This window comes from Talpa europaea (assembly GCF_964194135.1).
Source record: "Talpa europaea genome assembly, chromosome: 6".
Lineage (NCBI taxonomy): Eukaryota > Metazoa > Chordata > Mammalia > Eulipotyphla > Talpidae > Talpa > Talpa europaea.
In genome coordinates, this window is record NC_140072.1 from 108,647,889 (window position 1) to 108,669,202 (window position 21,314).

Sequence of the window (21,314 nt, forward strand, 5' to 3'; positions counted from 1 at the left end):
TCTCTAGCCTGTACCCCAGGTCTTGTATGCATAAATAAATAAACCTTAAAAAAATAAAAGTCATGATTAACCAAAAAATTATATATATATTGATCAATCTGAAGCCATTTGATTCTTGTTGTTGTTGACCTATCTGTTTCTCTCTGGAAGCTGTTGTGTTCATTCTCTATCTCTGGTTTGCTTTCTCTTGGTTATATCTCTTTGTTATTCTTTAATTGTGTTGCACACTGTATGGAATTTTAATCTTCTCTGCATATATGACAAATGAAGAAAGTTTCAACTGAATGAAATTATTAGCACCAAAGAATTTCCTTTAAAAAAAAAAATCTTATTTGAGCACAATAGTGTCTTTATGCAAGTACTGGATGCTGGAATAGGGTGAATCAGTAGGTTCACAAAATAAAAATCTAGAAATTAAAATGCCTAGAATCTTCCAGTTATAAGTACATCATTTCATGGTTCATTTATAGAGGCATAATAAAAAAAAAGGGGGCACATCTTAATCCAGACTGCAAAGGAAGAGATATTGCATTTTGAAGAGCAGATATTAATAGGTATTCTTAGTGAATGTCTTTTAATTCCAGAAAAAAAGTTGTATGTGTAGAAAAAATGGATGAAATTCATGCAATGGGGATAATAATGAAAAAATAAATTGGGTTGATTTATTAGGAAAATTATGAAATCTAAATATATGTAGTTTGGCTAGCAAATAGCTAAGAAAACACTAAGAGATGCGTTTGCTGCAGCCAAGCTAACACAGGTATTGTAATAAATAACAGAATTAATAATAATTCTGTAATAAATAAAAATTATAGTTTTAATGGAATTAAATAAAATATTCAAGACTTAAAAAAGACTTAATTTGTGATGAACTATATTTTAGGATTTATAACCATTAAATTATTTCTTCATTAATAAAGTATTAGTACAGATCTTGTCTCTTCAAGTTTTCCTAAGTAAGCATGATAGAGATAGAAATGGTTAAAACCAAACCATGTAATCTATTCTTTCCAATCTTATGCAACTATGACCTGAGTGTGTGTTGTGAGGAAGTGGGAAGTTGACAGGTGAAGGCTTACTTGTATGTGCTCTACAATGAACCCTTCTATATTCTTCTGTTTTATTCAAGCAGATTTTATATGCACATTTATAGAGATTTCTCTATAAATTAGAGATGCCCTTTCTAGAAACCATTGCAATGGCATTGTTAATATCTACCTTTAAAAAACCTAAATAGTGCCTCCGTTGGTGGTGCAGGTGGTTGAGCGCAGCACTGTGAAGCTGTTCGCAGCCTCTGCAGTTCTGGTTCTATCCCCGCTGGCCGTCGAGGGTCCCACTTGATGCGGCAGAAGTCTCCTGTCTCGCCCACTGCTCCCCTCAGCAGTGTGTTTCATCAGTCTGCCTGTTCTGTTCCCCACTCTGTCGCTGGTGAATCCTCTTACCCTTCCGCAAATCTGGCCTGTACCCCCATTCTTGTATACATAAATAAATAAATCTTCAAAAAAAAAAAACCAAAACATAAATAGTGGCATTTAGCAGACCTATAATGTCTCAAAATTAACTTAAAAAATTCAATACAAAAAAAGGTGAAATCTATATAGAATGTGTCTTGTGGCAAAATGTGTCAGATCCCTATCACTTTCTCATGAGAGCCACATGCAGCACAGAGTTCTTAAGATTTTCTTTGGTAGCTTTTCCATTTTATATAGCAAATACATGTTAATTGACTACTCAGATATTTGTAAAATACAAATGCTGTTTGTTTCATTGCACAAACTTGAATATCAAAATGGATCTCCCGTTAGGACACAAACCATTCATTCATTTATTCACAAATATGTATTCAATGAGTGTTTTGTACCATTAACTTCTCTAGGCCCTCTAGTGGGGCAAAAGGAAAATGATCCTGTTGTGTGAAGAAAGATGCTTGCATAAGACTGTTCTGAAAGAAACAAAGTAGGATGTGTGATAGTGGGTTGAGGAGAAAGGGGCTTTAGAAGGGGATTTAACATCTAAAGTTTAGAGTATTTAAGAATGAATTCTGAATTTATGAGAAAAGACCTACATATTCACCTTTTTTTGTGAGAGACCCATAACTCCATCTTCTATGAAGTTAGTTCAGTGCACACATTCTTACAATTTTATGTTATAATGTATTTTCTGAGTGTTTAAGTTTAAAAGATTAAAAACTGTTAATTTCTCTGTAGCATAATAACAAAACTTTAATGCATTGAAGACCTCATTTCATATCATATATTTACTATATTATATTTATTATATTAGAGAAAATTTATAGTTGTGAAAACTGAGAGTTTAAGAACCTGATTACAGCCCTATAACTAGTACATAGTTCAGCTCATTTTTAAATGCAGGCACATTCGACTGCAATGTGCAGATTCTATCCATGGAAATTCTACTTTATTTTTACTTTTCTTCTTGATAGATAGCGTTGGATTTTAGCTTGAACTTAGCTGTCATTTACAGTGAATTCAGTGTCCCTTGGGATAAAAAATGTCAAAAGTTGTTATAGGTGATATTGAAGAAGTCAGCTTTTGAATTCAAAGGTGGCACTTTTTAAGTGATGTTAAAAATATGTGTACCAGTGTTTGAAATAAAAGCTGAAAATATGTTAATGCACAGGATATATAATTATACTTTTTGCGTATATTTTGAATTGTTTTTTAATGACTTGGAAGAAGAGAATGAGCTTGGATCAGTGTATAAAATACTTTAGAAAATATGTGGAAAGGGAAATTTATTGGTAGAGTCGGATAGCTTGGTTTTATTTATGCCTATGTTGAACAAAGGGAAATCAAATCTTCATGAGTTTGGCATTGGACACCTGGAATCCAAGCTAAAACATGAGAGAACTGTTTACTTGTAATATGGGAAATCACGAAAATCATAGAAATTATGTGCTACTAAAGATAAGGCAATCTTCAGGGCAAACTTTTATTATCTAATTGAACTTGAGCCAAAGCATTTTATTGACATCTTGTGTAAAATTAAAGCAAAACTTGCTTTCTAATCAGTTTTATTTTAAAGCCAGATATATATATATATAAATAAATAGATAGATGAAACATAAATTATAGATATAGAACTACATAAGTAATAAATGTCATATGTGATTGTTTTTCACTGATTAATATTACTAATTATATATATATGCAAAGTGATTAATAAATAGCACTGCTAATTTATTCTAAATGAGTAAACCATTATTAGCATTTGTGTTAATTGCCATTGTGTTAATTAGTATTATGTTAATTGGCATTCATGCAGTGATGATGTCAAATGTAATAGCTTTATTAATTAGGATCTAAACACTCTTGTAAACACTCTTGATAATTTAAGATACACTTGTCAAAAACACTCTTACTTTGTATCTAAGAAATGGATTGGCAACTTATTTCATGAAGAAAAACTGATTTCTTCTGAAAGAAGTACTTGAATTTATATAAAAATATTTATCCTGTGAGTTGCTCTTTAAAGCACTATAGATCATTTGACAGAGGATGTATTTGAAAATATTTACACCAAACCTCTGATCTGGTCTGAACCAGTGTGTAGGCCTCATGCATCTCATAACTTAGATGTGAAGGAAACATATGTTTTACTAGAGCCCATAAAACTTCTGTGTACTAGAATCCTGCATAAGTGTTCACATATGTACTAAGCTTATAATGATGGTATAAGGAATTTGGGAAGGAGGGAACGTGATTATCTTGAAATTATAAAATATAAATAAAGTAGTAAAAATAAAGACATATACACAAAATTTGAAGAAATACATTCCAATGTTTATTTGTGTTTAAGTTTACTTTGGAACAATCTTTAAAATGTAGTCTATCCTCTCAATTAATTCATTCATTCAAGAAGCACCTTCTTTAACTATTCTGTAGACAAAATCAGACCTTCATCTTCCAGTTTCTTCATAGGTATCTGTAGAACTTCATTTTGTTCCAGAACAGAGAAACTATCCCCAGTTTCTTTCTATATAAATACTTGTCCTCTTTGGAGAATATTTACGAGAAGACTGTATTACGCATCTGGGAGAAGATTGTGAGTTATGTCAAATCACAAATTGCTGCAGTGGGTTCAAAAATTGTGGGGAATGATTGGCTGGTCTTAGTCCAGAGGAAATTTCCCTTCAATTTAATAGTAAATTGGAAATAAGCAATGCTAAGAATATAATAATAAATGAATGTGATTGAGTGGCTGTAGTTGCACTATGACTACCAGATTCATCACTGTGACATATCCAAAGTTTTCCCTCTTTAACAGGATCCTCAGTTTTTAACCTCACCAATATTTGAGTTTATATTTCCAATGTTTTTATATCTTGCAATATCTCTTCATTATTTGGTACTTAATAACTACTGCTCCCTTAGTAAAAATTCTGTCCTGTTGATTTCCATGAGAACCTTCTAATCTGATTTCCTGTGTCTTCTGAATGTTTAGCTCTGCATCAATTTTTCTTTTCCATCTCTTCCATCTCTTTTCTTTTCCACACTTTTAATAGAATGAGTACTGGTAATCTTGTTCTAACAGAATGGCAAATGCATTGGCTCAAGCAAGTTACATGTTTGCTTCTCTATAGAATGGTTCAGAGGGTGGTGGTGGTCCCAGTGGATAAGGAGGTCTCCCAAAAGGATATCCAGCTAGTCAGTTTTGTTTTATCTTCTTATTTTTAATATATTCCATATCTGTGTCTTGTCATAACTACAGGTATTTCCAATTTCAGTTAGTGGGGAGAGATAGAGAACATAAAAAATAAGGCAAATTTTTTTTTATTTAAAGCTATGTGGAAATTGCATATATACTTTCTACTTATATTCCATTGGTCCTAATTTAGTTACATGTCCATACTTAATGCAAAGGAGACTGAGAAATGTAGTTTTTATCTGAGTAAGCAAGTACCTTGTTGAAATTTATTATGGGAAACTGCTATTGGAAACAAGGGGAGGATGAATATTGGAGGGTAGCTGGCAAAGTCTGCCAGAACTGGTCTTAAAATTTCAAATGTATCCATTTACTACCTTTTTTATATATCTTCCTATGTGACCTCATACACAACTTATATAACTCATGTTAACTAAGTAATATAACATCCTCCATCTCCAGTTCTAATCTCTCTTATGATTCCCATAATTTATGCATAGGGATTTGTTGTTTTCATCATGTCCAAAACAGATCCGGGTTGCTAAAAGCAGAGTGTAGTCAAGGAAGATTTTCCAGAGACTTTATTCATATGATCTCTAGAAACCTATAATATTACTAAAATTGATCCCTTTAGAAAAAAAAAAAAACATCATCCATCTGATATTTATTTATTTATTTATTTATTTGTTTATTTATACAAACACTGGATACAGTCAGAAGCGCTGGGGGGTGAGAGAATTCCACAGAGCCAGAGCGGGGAACAGAACAGTCAGAAGGACCGAGGTACACTGCTGAGGGGAGCAGCGGGTGGCAGGAGAGGTCTGCACGCCATGTGGGACCCTCGCCTGGTGGCCGGGGATTGAACCAGCACTGCGGAGGCTGCGGGCATGTTCGTAGCCCAGCGCTCAACCACTGCGCCACCAGGGGCGGGGGGCGGGGGGCTCCATCTGATTGTTAAAAATAAACAATATATTGCAGATGATCAGGTCCATGTTATAGAAAGACAACTACATGATGAGTAAAAGAAAAAAAGAATGTTTGTTAGACACACTAGGACCATGGAAATTAGCTAAACAGTGATGACAATTTGCATAAGAAATAATGAGGTTCAGAAATATCACTGCATCATCTGGGAATGTGTAAACACTGAAGAAAGTCAAGGCAGAAACCAGGAATACCTGAGAGATCTCAGAGAGGGATTCAGTTACATTGTGAACAAGAAGCTAAGATGCCTTGGGGAATTTTAAGTCAGAAAATTGAATTATGTGAATTGGAGAAGTTTGGTCAGATACAGGATATTTTAAAAGCTTGTTGCCCTTAGAGCAGAATTATCCTTTGCTTCTTCCTATTCCTGTTATTAATTTGACTTAAAAAGAAAAGGCTAATGGGCCTCAAACAATATTTAATATGATTATGAAGCCAGCGAGACCTCATGAAGCAGATGCCAGAATATCTCAAATTTTTCTGCAAGAAATGTGATTTTGAACTTATTTTTTGAAAATGATATTAACAAATCTTTCTCATTTTCTAACACTAAAAATTCATTTTATTCCTGGTGGTGGTGAGTCTATGGAAAGTTACAATGAGAAAAGCAATACTCTGTTCATTACCACTGATGCCTAATATAGAATATTTAGCCTTATATACTTCTGCTTTTAACAAGTATATGTCTTGGAAAATCATTGAAGCCCATAGTAAGTACATCAGATAAATATGAAAATGAGATAGATTCAATATATGTAGCCCGATGTTCTCTTTTTAGAAAATGATTGTAGGAGGATTTTGTAGAAAACTTGTTACTGTGTTACTGAGGTTGTAATGTTGCAGTTGGCTCCCAGGAGCTTGGAGTGTGCCAAGTCCTATCAGTGCCCTAGACTTGGAAGAAATGCCCACACACCCATCCTGACCTCCAGGGGACTACTAATTTCCTGCCCTACAACTCCCAAATTCAGCTTAATTGGAAACCCAGCCTTCAGGCAAAAAAATTTAGATATGCATTAGATATGCAGTCTAGTCCTTAATGGGGAGAAACTGATACCTGGGTGTTTTTGTGGTTCTGTACTGAGACACAGGCAGTAGCTGCTGGGAGTGCTTGTGTACCCAGAAAGAACCAACTCTTGGGGCCTCCCAGGTGGTGCAGCGGTTCAGCACTGGGTTGTGAAGCTGCCTGCAGCCTCTGCAGCGCCGGTTCAATCCCCGGCTGCTTCCCGGCCACTGGAGGAGGGTCCCACATGGCGCGCAGACCTCTCCTGCCGCCCGCTGCTCCCCTCAGCAGTGTACTTCGTCAGTCTGCCTGTTCTGCTCTCTGCTCTGGCTTTGGTGAATTCTCTCACCCTCCCGTGCTTCTGACTATACACAGTGCTTGTATAAATAAATAATAAATAAATCCTTACAAAAAAAAAAAAAAAAAAAGAGGTCTCAGGAACCTTCAAACACCAGCGTCTGTCCCTTCTAAAAGTTGGTCTTTTATGGACTAATCCCTTGAGTGGAAGCCATAGAAATTGGGGGAGTAGATGTGTGGACAAATTCCTTTCAGGAAGCAGCTGGAGATTTTTGGTTTTATCACTGGTGCATTCAGGGGGAAAGAAGGTTCAGGAAGTTCCAGCATATCTGTTCATCATTCTGGAAAACTCACATTGCCCTGTCAACTCCTGCATGTAGACAAACTGGAAGACTGACCCTTGAAAACAACTTAATATAATGCAGCACATATCTCCCAGGGAGAAAGTGGGAATCTTCTTGTCTTCTCTCTCGACACTGAACTTGGGGGATAGCTTTAGAAAGTGCTTGCCCATCTTCTGAAAATGTCCTCTTAGCTTAATGTTCTGGGGAACTCACATATGCAGAACCCCATGGACTCTCGGAAATTGGTACTTAGTATTTAGAACTAGGGATTTAGAAGCCCATAACCCAGATGGCAGCTGTAAAAGTTGGGACACTGGAGTGTAGACAAGCTCCTTCTAGGGAGAAGTTGAAGACTTGGCTTTCGTGTTATAATGAATTAAGGGAGAGCAGTGGAAGTGCCCATGCACATTTTCAAATCCCAGGAAGATCCCATTCAGCTCCCAGTTGTGGACTGGATTAGAAGCCTGACTCTAGGGAATACCTGGGAGAGTGTGCTGGGAGTAACTGGGGATTTACATAGTTGCTTATCACCTCTGCTGAATCTGGGGAGATTGCAAAGGGGGGTGCCCACTGCCTGTTTAAAAACTGCCCCTTTATTTAATATGGTCCTGAAGGCTTAGGGTGTCAAGTCCCACTATCTCTCCAACTTAGAGTCAGTTGATTTGGGTGCCAGTCCATATGTGGAAGCCATAAAAATTAGGCAACTGTGTGTGTGTGTGTGTGTGTGTGTGTGTGTGTGTGTGTGTGTGATCCAAGGCCTTCACTCCTCAAGAAACTAGGATTTGGGGGTTCTTTGCCAATTGTAAGGAGTTGTGTCCTGAGTGGTGACTGTGGTGTGAGTATGATTCCCAACTTGTTTGGATGTGGGTATTTTCACAGTTACCTGTTTTGGATTCCAGTTTTCTCTCAGAAGGAATTGATCCATATGTGCTTTTATATTTGATTAGTTCACAAAAGGAAAGCAAGTCACATGCCTCTTATTGGACCATCTGATTGATGTCTCCGTTTAATATGTAGTATATATTATTTTGAACAAAATGTTAACTGTTAATTAAAAATAAGAAAAGTAAAAAAGCTTGTTTTTTAAACAATATTTCTCACCATAGCTCTCTGGGTCTTATATTCACATTGATGCATTACCTCTCTTTCTTAAATACAAATTATGTAATGTATTAATGATCAAATATTTAAACATTCATTCATATCCATAAGGCTCTTCATAAAAGCAGGTATATCTTGGCACTTAATTTTTCTAGATCCACTCAGTATGAAAGAGCACATTGATTGAAAATTTACATGATACTTTTTTTTGGTCTTACACTTCTAGCATCCCTGCCATGTCTAATTCTGATGACTGTTTTGTCTTTTCAAGTTGTTTTTATCTTTTAGTAAGTCTTGGAGATTTTTGTTTCGTTTTGTTTGTCTTGGAGCCAAATATGATATACTGGATCAAAATTTTCATGCTTTGTTGATTTCACTTTGTATTTCTGCCTCTTCCTTTAAATATAGCAAAACATGGGGACTCAAGTCAAAAGGTTCTTAAATTTGCAAATTGAATTGGAAAAATATTTAATCTTTATAATTTTACTTTTAACAAACTACTGGAAGTGTAGACATTTATATGTCTCCATGACTTTTATTATTTTATTGGAATTCTAGCAGACTTATTAGAAAAATATTTAGAGGTAAATGAGAACAGAGAAGAAAATATGTAGTTGTTTCTTTAAAGCATCATATTTGAAAATTATTACCTATCATGCACATTGCCCCACACAAAAATATTCAAACATAATAGATATGTATTATGTATGTGTATGTATATTTATACACCATATATATATATATAATTGCTTATTAGTTTTTAGTCACTAGACATTTCAGCTATTATTCCACTTATCATAAGGTTGAGCTGAGTCAAAATTCCATGCTGAAACTTTATTAGTTTCCCCATGGCTTTCAAAGATCAAGAACATTTTCAAATTTTACCTAAGGATTCAATATTAACCTTTATGCCACATAAAACTGCAGGCCTGTTGAGTATCTGTGGCTGACAGTCACAGAGGCTAATGATTGGTGAACTGATGCTTTGCAGTCACAGTTTCCTAGGAGTCATGGCATTTTCAACTAACATTAAAAAGGTAAAATTGCATTTTGCTATGCTGGTAGAAAAAAGAGGGGTCTTTGTACATTTTGTCGTTGACCTTGCTTCCATGGGAATTCACAGGTATTCTGTTCTGTATTGAGGAAAAAAAAATATATATATAAGCATATTGATTTTTGACAGGCATTTTTAGTGTAGGATGTAATATTTTCTGGTTTGCACCATTGAAGTATATATTTTTAGAAGCTTATTATATGTTAGAATAACTAATAATTAAAAAATATATTATTTGATGTTTAAAAATTATTATATCTGGATTTCATGCCATCAGATGAAAGGGACATGGATAATTATTTTATAGATTAAAAGTCTGCCAAAGCCCTAATTATTTCTTTCTTAACCTGACATAAATTTGACTTTAACTGAAATCCATTTTTGGGTCTCAGCAGGACTGGATGTCTATGGAAATTGTTTTTCTTTTTTGATTTTCTCAACTTTACTCTTAGCAACACTCATTGAAGTTATTTCTGATAGAGAAGTTGGCATTCAACTTTCTTATATTACATGAGTTTCTTTTTAATAGTTCCAGAAGTTTTGAGGAAAGTACTATTTCTTTAAACATGTTAGAGATGATGATGCGAAGGCATAGAAAGACCAAGAAATGCTCACAGGGCCACAGGGCCACAGGGCCACAGGACAAGAAAGGGACCAAATTCAGATTTGGACATAGGTGTTTTGTCTCTGGAGATCTAGATTGTAACCCTCATGTAAGAGCAATTGAGCAGCACAAGTAAAAATAAAATGAGGCAATTTATATTATTGTGTTTTATTTAATAGCTAAAAAAAATTCAGGCTAAATCAAAGGATGGAATGTTTCTAAAAAACACAGGTGGTAATATTTTAATTGTGATACATTTTTGTAATATTGACTGCTTCTTCCCAAAAAGTATTTTTAAAAATTCACAGATGATATTTTCTTGACAAAGATTAAATAGCAGGCTTACATTATACCTACACAATTCAATTGTCAATTAATTTTCTCTAAGACATAATGTCTTCATTATTTTAATTTTGAAACTAGGGTATGGTGATATAACTTTATCTTTTTAATGTATTTTTTATTTACAAGTCAAGTATTTTACTGATGAAAATAGAGACTGGCATGATTCCTGGAATAATGTTTGACCAAGATGACATCTAGTATTATATATGAAATCAAATTTGCTTTGTCAGTTTTAGATTTAGGCTTTCTACAATCTGCAGTTCCTACTGTCTCATTATCTGTAACTGTTCCCTTATTGGACCCAAGTCCAATGTGATGAATTTTCCTTACTTTTTCCTTACTTTTTTCTGTGATCAATGGTTACAACATTCACTGTATGCATTTTTTTGTTGTCATTGTCATCTCAAATCTTACCTTTTCAAACACTGCTTTCTTGCTGATGTCATAACTATTCATTCACTTTAGCAAAGATTCATCCTTCTATACTTAGAGAGCAACATTTTTCTTTCTTCTGCATTTTTAACACAAAACCTTATGTATTAATTATTTACATACTTATCACTTGTCATAGATCAGAGGCACCCAAAGAATGTGGAATGAGAGTGGTATTTTAAGTAAAACTTCCAAGAAAATGAAACTGCATTTAATTGAAGAAAGTTTCAAATAAATTAAATGATGGAAAAAGTTTTCATTTCAACTCTTTTTCATTAAATGTCTAAAAGCTGTTCTAGAAGATAAGAGAGTCAAGATCATTTTGTATATGGTATCATGTACTTTAGCTTTTTAAACCAACTAGACTGATGTTCCAAAGTTTAATGCTAATATGGAAAGAATAACTTTGTGATGACAACCACACCAAAACAAAAAACCAAAATTTGCATTGTCTTTAAACATTGTATTTGCCACTTTGTTTACTAATTCTTGATTATGAGATATCCTGATTTACATGAAAATTGTGTACAGTGGGAGTTGATACTTAAGGTTTGATTTAATTCTCACATTTTCTGTTTAAAAGCTAATTTGTTTTTGCATACTTGGCATTTTCTTAAATATTTGGAGGAAGTGTGTGCCTTAAAAAGGCACTTGAACTGAGTAATACTAGCAAATGAGTAATACATGTGCAAATTAATTAAGTTAAAGCTTGATCTAAATTCAGACTTCTAACTTCCTTTTTTATAGACCAAAAGTATCACTATTTTTCTCATTATAATGTTTAAATAAATACTCATTATAATTGCCTATTTATTATTTATATATGGAATGGTTACTGGTCAGCCTTTATACTCTGTGCTATTATTGAACACTAATCAAATATTCATAATCTATGTTTTAATGCTATTAGTATTCCCTTACTATTTCTTTGTATGATGAATTTTCATAACTGCCTGCTCATTAATTTTCTCCTCAGTAAAACTTATTGGGACATAATATATATTAGACATAGTTAAAAACTCTGGGGAAATACGGAACAAAATTAAACACTGGTTTCTTCATAATAAACATTCAGTCATGCATACTAGAAACAGTGAAGAAAAAATTAAAATTAAAATATAAGAAAGTTATAATCCTCCTACCTATCCAGCTAATTTTTAAGATAACTGAGTGTCCACAACTAAAATAGGAAGAGAAGAAGGAGGAATTTAAAGAAACTTAAGGAAAACTTTGGGTGTCATACATACATTTATTCATTACCATGATTATGATGAAGCATTTGTGAGTGTATACATATGAAAACTAATGTTAAATTGTATACTAAAAAATGTTCATTATATTCATAAAATGCAAATAATTGTTCAAATTAACACTTTCTTATTTTAAGACAATAAATAACATATAGAAAAAATTAAAGTTATTGGAGTTCAGGAGAATATTGTTTGTCTGAGACTGTTGGAGACAATTCTATGAGGACACTGGAAATTAAAAATCTCTTAAAGGCTGACTTGGGTAAGGTACAAGGGGATTACAAAGAGGAATAAATGTTCTATGCATGTAAATATGTAGGACTGTGGTTCTCAACCTTTAGTGAACATAAAAAGCACCCAGGGAGCTTGTTAACAATTCATATACTCTGCTGTACATTCGGCCAGTCCTGATTAGATCTGAGGTAGGCCTATGGTTTTGCAGTAAACCAGACCAAGCAGCCTATTTCAACCCCTAATTATCCTTGAGCCACAGGCTGTACTCAGAGAGAGAGTGCTAAGTCATTCTTGGGTTGCACTAAATATGCAATAGTCAATTATTCATTTTTTGCTATATGTTATTATTATTTTAGGGTGGTTTTTTTGGTGTGATTTGGTCAGTTACTTTGGGGGAGTGTGAACCCTATTTTTTCCCATTTGTAATTGAAATTTCTTCTTTATGCATTTAGTTCATTTAAGTTTTCATAGAAACACTATTTTCACATAGTAGGAGAAACCTATACAATATATTGATTAACCAATAGTATTAATTTCCTGATTTTGATCTTTATACTTTGGTTATATAAGAGAATTTCTTACTTTTAGGAAATGCATACACCTATTTAGGGTTGCAGAGATATAACTGTAATTCATTCTCAAATGGTTCAGAAGAAAAATGATTTTCTACTGATAAAATAATAAAGATAAGAAGTGTAAATATTGATGTTGATGATTCTGAGTAAAAAGGGTATGTAGGAATTCTTTATATTACTCTTGCAACTTTTCTCTAAGTTATTAAGTGTTAGAGATATACATCAAATTACTTATGAATAAATTGAAATGTTGTCTTATATTTGGGATAATATACTTTAGCAAAGAAAAATCATAGAATGACATAGTTGAAATAGACTAGCAAAAATAGTGACAATATTCTTTTGTTTGTTTTCATTTTTACTGAAGTAGCAATGCTTTATAACACCATAAATGATTCAGAGGTATAGAATCACACCTCCTCAGATGTATGGTACCACATCATATCAACAACCAAGGAACCCTGTAACCCTACACCATAGTCCACTGGCCTCCTGCACAGCCTGCTTTCCACCCTCTCCTGCCCCTATGCTACCCTCGATTCTATACTCAAACTTCTGGAATTTGTAATTAGTTTGCTTCCGTCTGACGTTTCATTTTGTTTCTCAATATTCCACATGTAAGTGAAGCCATTCGGTATTTGTCTTTCACTTATCATTATACTTCCTTATTACATGCCAGTTGTTACAAATGGCAAGAGTTTAACTTTTTATTTTTTATTTTATTTTTTAAAAGACTTATTTATTTATGCATACAAGAACTGGGGTACAGGCCAGAGGTGCGGTAGGTGAGAGGATTCACCAGAGACAGAGTGGGGAACAGAACAAGCAGATTGACTGAAACACACTGCTGAGGGGAGCAGCAGGTGAGTCAGGAGAGGTCTGCTGTGCCATGTGGGTAGCTCCCTGGCAGGCCGGGGATCGAACTTGTGTTGCAGTGTCTGTAGAGAGCTTCATAGGTTGTGTCTTAATCCATGTGCCACCAGGAATGCCCAACTTTTTTATTGTAATAGGTAAATGTTTACATGGGGTTTCATTATATGTATTTATTTTATGTGTGAAAATGTGCATAATTATGATGTAATTGCAAACTAAAAACAAACAAACAAATAAATAAATATAGGTCAGTATGCTTCACTATGATTTTTTTAAGTATCTACATAAATAAAACATAATGGAAAATGTAGTGAAGTTTGATTTTTAATTTTAAAATTATAGTTTAAGTTAAATTTTGACACTGAACAATAGCTGATACAATCTCAACTTTCTGAACTAGAATTATGGATGGACATGAGTGTCAAAAAGTATTTATTTTAGTTATTTATTATCATTTGATAAAAGTCCTTGTTGAGTACTTTGCTTTTTAAAAACGTCATTTTTTTCTAGAAAAGAAAAATATCTTCCCCTTTTTTTATTCTATGAACAAGATGCAAATGCTTTGAAAACATGTTTTCTAATCAGATTTTTATGGTGAGATTTCCTCCTCTGCTCAACTTTACTGGGCAGTTCAAAGTCAATTTGTATTGTAATCCCTTCTAAAGGAAAATAAAGTAGCAATCACATCTGGCTTAAGAAAGTAAACAAATGAATTTCATTTTATTTTGGGTTGACTTTTTTCACCAAAAATACTGATTTATGTGACTGTCAGGTTTGAATGCATATAACACAACTTTCTCAGATTGAATCCAATTGATTTTCTATAACAATGTCAAGCATTCAATACATCACAGGAGCAGTGAGACTATAATAAATAATCCTTTCAAAAAGAAAGTGATTCTTTTCTCCTTAAACACATAGGTAAATATCATTTGTTTTTGCTCTTTCTATCAACAAAAGCTAAAGTGTTCTGCATCTTCAGTTTTAGAATGTCCTTAAACCCCAATCATTTCCCATGAAACATTGTTTTTCTTATGACCTTCTATTCAGCATTGCCTCTGAGACAGTTGTTAGAACTGATTTAAGTTAAAAACCTATGGATTTGCATTTAAAAAAAAACAAAATATTGCTATTCCAGTTGATTCTAATAGAGTTGATGCTGTTAAACTGTGCATAGTTCTGTTTTTCAAAAAATGGTAGATGTACAGTCTTCCATTAAGGTCTGGGAGCCCACTTTGTATACTTAGGAATACGACAGAGGAATAGGTTTGAGGAATGCCACTTCTTCTGAGAAAGAAAGGTTCCATGCTCTGTATCTGTACCCCAAGAGTATAATTCATAGTTTTGCTATATTCCAAATATGGTTTTTAGTAACATTTTTTTATTTAACATAGCCTATTTGAAAGCATATTGATTAATTCATATTTTTATTTTTCTCTAAAAAGTCTGTGTCAAATGTTTCATTGATTTATTATTCATCTTTCATCCTTCATACCATAAGTTGCCAATATAAAAATTTCAGCTTAGTAGGTATCACTTGTATGATTTTAAAAGCAATTTTTAAACTGTTTGTAAAATGATAAATTTATGTTGTTTTAAGAACATTAGAAAAATCACTAGGTTTTAAATGCAAAAGTGCAACTAACGGAAGTAAAGCAATTTTAGGAAAATGAAAGTAAAATATAGGAATAAAGATAGTCCATATTCAAATCCTAAGGATGAATGTGATGTGATACGTTTTGTGTTATCATAATGTTTAAGTAATGTTACCAATAATAACATACTTTTAGTATTTCCCATAAGTCATGAACTAACTTAATACTTTAGGATTCTTTTCTCTCACAAATATTCTATCAAGAAATACTGTTATTATACCCATTTTACAGATAAGGAAAATGAGATATAAAGATGTAAAGTAATTGCCCACAAAACAATGTGAAAATAGGGTTTAAATTAGAGTGGTCCTCTTAGATCCACAATTTTGACATTTCAGTATCTTTTGTGTCTTTTTCACATAATTAGATGACTATCACATACGAAAAATTCACAATGTTGGCCCTTTTATTTAATTACTATATCTAAAATATTATTTTTCTCTTTACCTCTATTATTCTATTTTAAATACTTATATGGAAAGCCATCTCCAAATTGCCTTCATTAGCTTCCATAAAACCATTATCACTTCATTCAGTCTGTGTGTCACAATTACTTTCACAGTCTTACCAGTTTTACAAAGCACCTTTCTGACTATAGGACATTATTTACATCTTTCAGCTAAGTATGCAGAGACTTCTAAATTCTAGCTACAGTCTATACTATCCCCTCTCCACATTCAATGTCTGTCTTTTATTAATTCTGTATATAGCAATAAAAACAAATCATTATTAAATACACTTATGGAGTTTAAAAGTGAATTTTTCTCACAAGGCATTCTGTCCTTTGTTTCTTGATCTTGCCATGCATTCATACTGTCCCTCACACTTTGAATAATACATGCTTTCACTTAAATCTATAACTATATTATTTGCCAATGAACTCTTAACATGAACATGTTAAAATGTATGAAACTAACAGTATTTATTCACTTATATAGGTCTATTTTTTCTATGCAAATTTCTACTCTGAATTCCATTTAATAATTACGGTGCTCATTCATTTGTTACTGATTTTATGATGACTTTATGTATTCCAAGTATTTGTACCTGGATAAAATTCAAACTTGTAAAAAACACATATCTATTTTTTTTACTTTCCAAAATAATTTGCTTTAAGATCTAGAGAAATTGTTTAGAAAACATTTGCTATCAATTTTCTTGGACAGGATCAAGTAAGAAGTAAAGACATAATAACAAGAATAACAATTAAAATTCAAATAATTAAGCTGCACTGCTCTTTTTCTTGGAAAGTAACAAGTCACTGCAAACCTGGTGTAGTACTTCTACATGATTATTTCAAAATTAGAGTGTGATTACCAATACCTTTGCTGAAGTGAGTGAACTGACTGGGGAAAAATACTTTTTTATAAGTATGCTTATGCCTATTTTTCTAGGTCACACTAACACTCCTTCAAGGCAAAAAATAAATTTAATTTCATCCCACTGCTTTTATACTTGTAGCAATGAGTGTGATATTCTCTGTCATAAAGTATACTTGATAAAGTCCTACTTGCCTATATTGGCTTCTTACACATGTCACTTTACTATAATAAAAACAGATAGCATTAAAGGACAAAAAGTGAAGTGCATATTTCAGAAATTAAATCCATTCATAATATTTTAATCAGAAAACTATGATCAATAATTGCTGGCTATTATGTGTGTGATACATATTGCAAGAACCATTGTTATATTTAGTTTCTTCTCATTTTTACAAGAGGTTTGGTGTATGATATTTACGGAATGGGAGAATGGAGAAATTAATGTCCTGGGATTCCTTGTGAGTATATTTTAGATCTTTTATTTCCCAAGATTTTCAGGAGTCTGAAAATTTTTTTTTCTCATTTTCTCCTAACTTATTTGCACGTGATCAAAGGGTTGGTATCCTATTGAGATTTTAAAGTATTTTGAAGATTTTCCTATGGTTAAATGTAAGATTTTACATGCTTTATGAATACCTGAAAAACATGTATTCTATTGAAGTCAGAATTCTAAAATACATTCATTACATTGGGAAATTTACTTATGTGGCTCAACTATGTCATCCATTTGTTGTTCTTTTTTGTTCTGCAGTTATTTTGAGTTGTGTGAATACAATGTTTACTATGTTAATAGGCAAACTTTTCTCATCCTTTCAGCTTTTCTGGATTCTTCTGTTTTGATGGAGTTTTGTATAAAATGCAGTAAAAATTTTATTATGTTCTGTCATCCACTGTTTCTTTCCCGGAAAGTATAGTTTGTTGGTTTTAAATTCCATATTTCTAAATATTAATGATTCATAAAATCTTATCTTGCTCATGTCTTCCCTATATTTCAGGCTCATGCATAAATTTGTCTTCCTGATATTGAAAATTGAAAGCCATATATATATATATGTTTATGAATGAACAAATTAAAAATATACTTCATCCCATCTCCTCTACCAAATGTTTTGATCTTTTAAAGTACTATAAATGGCAGAATTTGAAAAAAAAAGGTGTATATTATTTCTTTATTTCGGTGATTGAAGAGCAGGCAATAAAGCAGATATCTCAGGCTAGAAGCCTAGCAACACATGTTGTAATGAAGCAACTCTTATTATAAGGTGACAAAATATTTGATTAAACTGTTATCAGCTGTACTTTGGAGTGCAGAGAGCAGGTGTCCTTTTCATCACCAGGAAAATCTACAGAACACATTCTGGCAATTGCAATTTATTAGAAGATTTTTTCAGAGTTCTGCAAGAAAGAGATGGGCTCATGCTGCAGTGAGCTAGTTTGCAAATGTAAAGAAGGTTAAGACATCTTGACACCAATATAAGTTACCTGGGAGTAACTGAGAGTCCATTTAACTTGGAACTTCCATAGATAACAAAGCCAACTCATTCTTAATGCTCAAATGAAGCAGCACAAATTTTACATGGTAGCATCCAGAATATATTTTTAGTAGAAGATAAAAATTTAGGTCTATGTTTTTTTCTAAAATATTACTACTTTGATAGAAATGTGTATCTGCCCACTTAAATTGAACAGGTTCACCATAATGTCTTCCTACTCCTTAAATTAGAAGAGAAGAAATGGTCAAAAGCATAAGAGTCTGAAAGTGAAAGAAAGAGAAGCTATTCAAGGTCAAATTTTACATTTATGTAAGGTTGTTATTAAATATAACTGGGAGGAAACTAAAAGATTATTATGCTCCCTACTTTTTACTTTTCCTTAGTCTATTGCTAAAAAAAAATTAATTAAGGCTCTCCCTGGCGGTGCAGCAGTTAGAATATCAGTGCTATATCAAGCTATCCCCAAACTCTGCAGCATGAGTTCGGTCCCCAGCAGGGAACTAATCCACATGGTTCATCAGACCTCTCCTGTCTCGCCTGCTGCTCCTCCCAGCAGTGTGTTTCTGTAATAATGATATAATTCACCTGTTCTGCTCTTCACTCTGTCTCTGGTCAATCCTCTCATCCCCACCCCCATCCCCCACACCTCTGACCTACATCTTAGTTCTTGTATGCATAAATAAATAAATATTTTTTTTAAATTATTGAATGTCTACCTTAATCTATCATTGTTAAATAAGTAACTCAATATTTACTCACCTCTCACTATCTACACCCCAATTTTACAAATAGGAAACTGGATAAATTGCTTTGGTACTAAGACATTACATTACCTTTGAAATATAATTATAGGTTTTTTTTTTTAAATGATTGCTACATCAGAGAAAAGGTAAGAACCTTTTTATATGTAAATAAATAACAATTGAAAAGCTCTATTCAGTTTTTAACTTCATGAAGAAAAAAATGGATTACTTAAAATCAAACTCAAAAATTGAGCAGTAGTTGCCAATGGTTAAAGGTCATTCAGGGGAATGGAGAGTAGTTGGTAATTCTCATGAAGTTTATCAGGATGTGAGGAAAATGTTCTCTTGGGCTATTTTATCTAGATAGGATTTAGTTTATCTAATTCAGAGCAAGTATCATTTTTTTTCTTTTTTATTATTATCATAAGAGCCAAATTATCAATAGCCACAATGCTGTTTGCATTTCCCAGGCGATAAACTGAAGAAAGTCGTAAAGATATTTGAGTTTATATTTGACATCACGTCACAAAATATCTTTTTTAAACCCACCAAATATCTCTCCTGATTGTGAGGTTAAACACAGTAAGTATAAGAAAACTGAACTTAAAGAAATGAGAGAAATATTCCTATATTAAAATTTATATATAAAAATGATTGTTAATAAAAGGGAAGTACTTTAAGTGATAATGATTTGCTATTAAAATTTTTCAACCATAACTAATCCCTATAAAGGGTTTTGTATTGAAATTTGGGACTTATAGTAATTATTTTGTATACATTTTATTAACTATATTAAAAATCAGTTATGAATTCTAAGGATCTCATAATTAAAAAAATAGTTTTTCTTAGGTACAAGGTATTTAGGAATTAATATAATGTCAGCTATTTTAAAGCAATGGAGAATAAAGCATGCCACAGACGACAATTAGAAATCAGCAGGACTCAAGTGCTTTCATGCCATTTTGCATTTTATGTGTTTACAAAGCTGCAACCCATTGGCATTTAATTCCATATTTACTGTCTCTTATGTCTCATTGCACAGCAGGACATGGAATGAGCAATAAACATGCTATCGTAAGTATTGTACTGAATGAAAATTTAATTAAATCACAACTTTTTAAAAATTTCTTTTCTGTGTCACCCTTGGGTTTGACATCTTCAACTCATATTCATTCTATCAATTTATCAAGACTGAATTACAAAACATGCTGAAATAGTGTGATGTATATTAAAGTTTCAGGAGAATAAAATATTCATTTTAATGCATTAGCACACAAAAGAGTTATTTAATCTTGCTGGATTTGAAAAATTATATAAATATATAATTTAATGTGCTAATTGCTGGTCTACTTACAAACAGTCTAGTAGCTGTGTGGCTATATAGCAAGAATATAAGGTCATATAGCAGTATTAATGCATACTTTGAATTTTTCTCTGCATACATATTTTAATTCTTTGAATATACATGATCACATTCTTTTATCTAGGGTCTTTAATCTTTCTATTGCTAATTTGTCATGTCATTTATATATTTGGAAATGAATGGCTTATTTTAGTAACTTATTTCTTACAAGGGAGTTATTCTTCTGCAGTTGTGATACAATAAACTGTAACTGTGGTTTATGCTAAGTTTATTTATTTTTTTTTCATTTTTAAGGGCTTAAGGGAAGAAGAGAAAAGCTGCAAAGCAAATATGTAGAATTTGCTAGCTTCATACAATTGAAAAATACTGACATCTTTGTTTTTCCATATTGTTAAAAGTAAGAAGGAAAATTGATTAGAGAGGAAGTCTGGATGTTCCTTAGATTTTTTTTACTAATGAAATAATAATGAATGAAATGAAATAGCATAGAGATAGAGAACTACCTCTAAAGATCTTATATCAAGGGCCTCCCCTGGTGGCGCAGTGGTTGAGCGCTGGGCTGCGAAGCTGCCGGTAGCCTCTGCAGCATCGCTTCTGTCCCCGGCAGCTGGCGAGGGTCCCACGTGGCGAGACAGACCTCTCCTGCCGCCCACTGCTCCTCTCAGCAGTATATTTCGACATTCTGCCTGTTCTGCTCCCCGCTCTGGCTCTGGTGAATTCTCTCACCCTCCCGCGCTTCTGACTGTACCCAGTGCTTGTATTAATAAATAAATAAATCTTTAAAAAAAACAACTTATATCAAAATTAGGAAAATATAGATTAATAATCTACCTGGTAGAGAAATTTCAATTGTTGAAAGCAATTCACATTAAAATAGACTAAGTCAAGCAAGGGTTCATATTCAAGAAATACAAATAAGGTAAGAAAAGGAATATGTAGATCAACCAGTTCTATTAATATGTCAGAAAATTAATCAACTA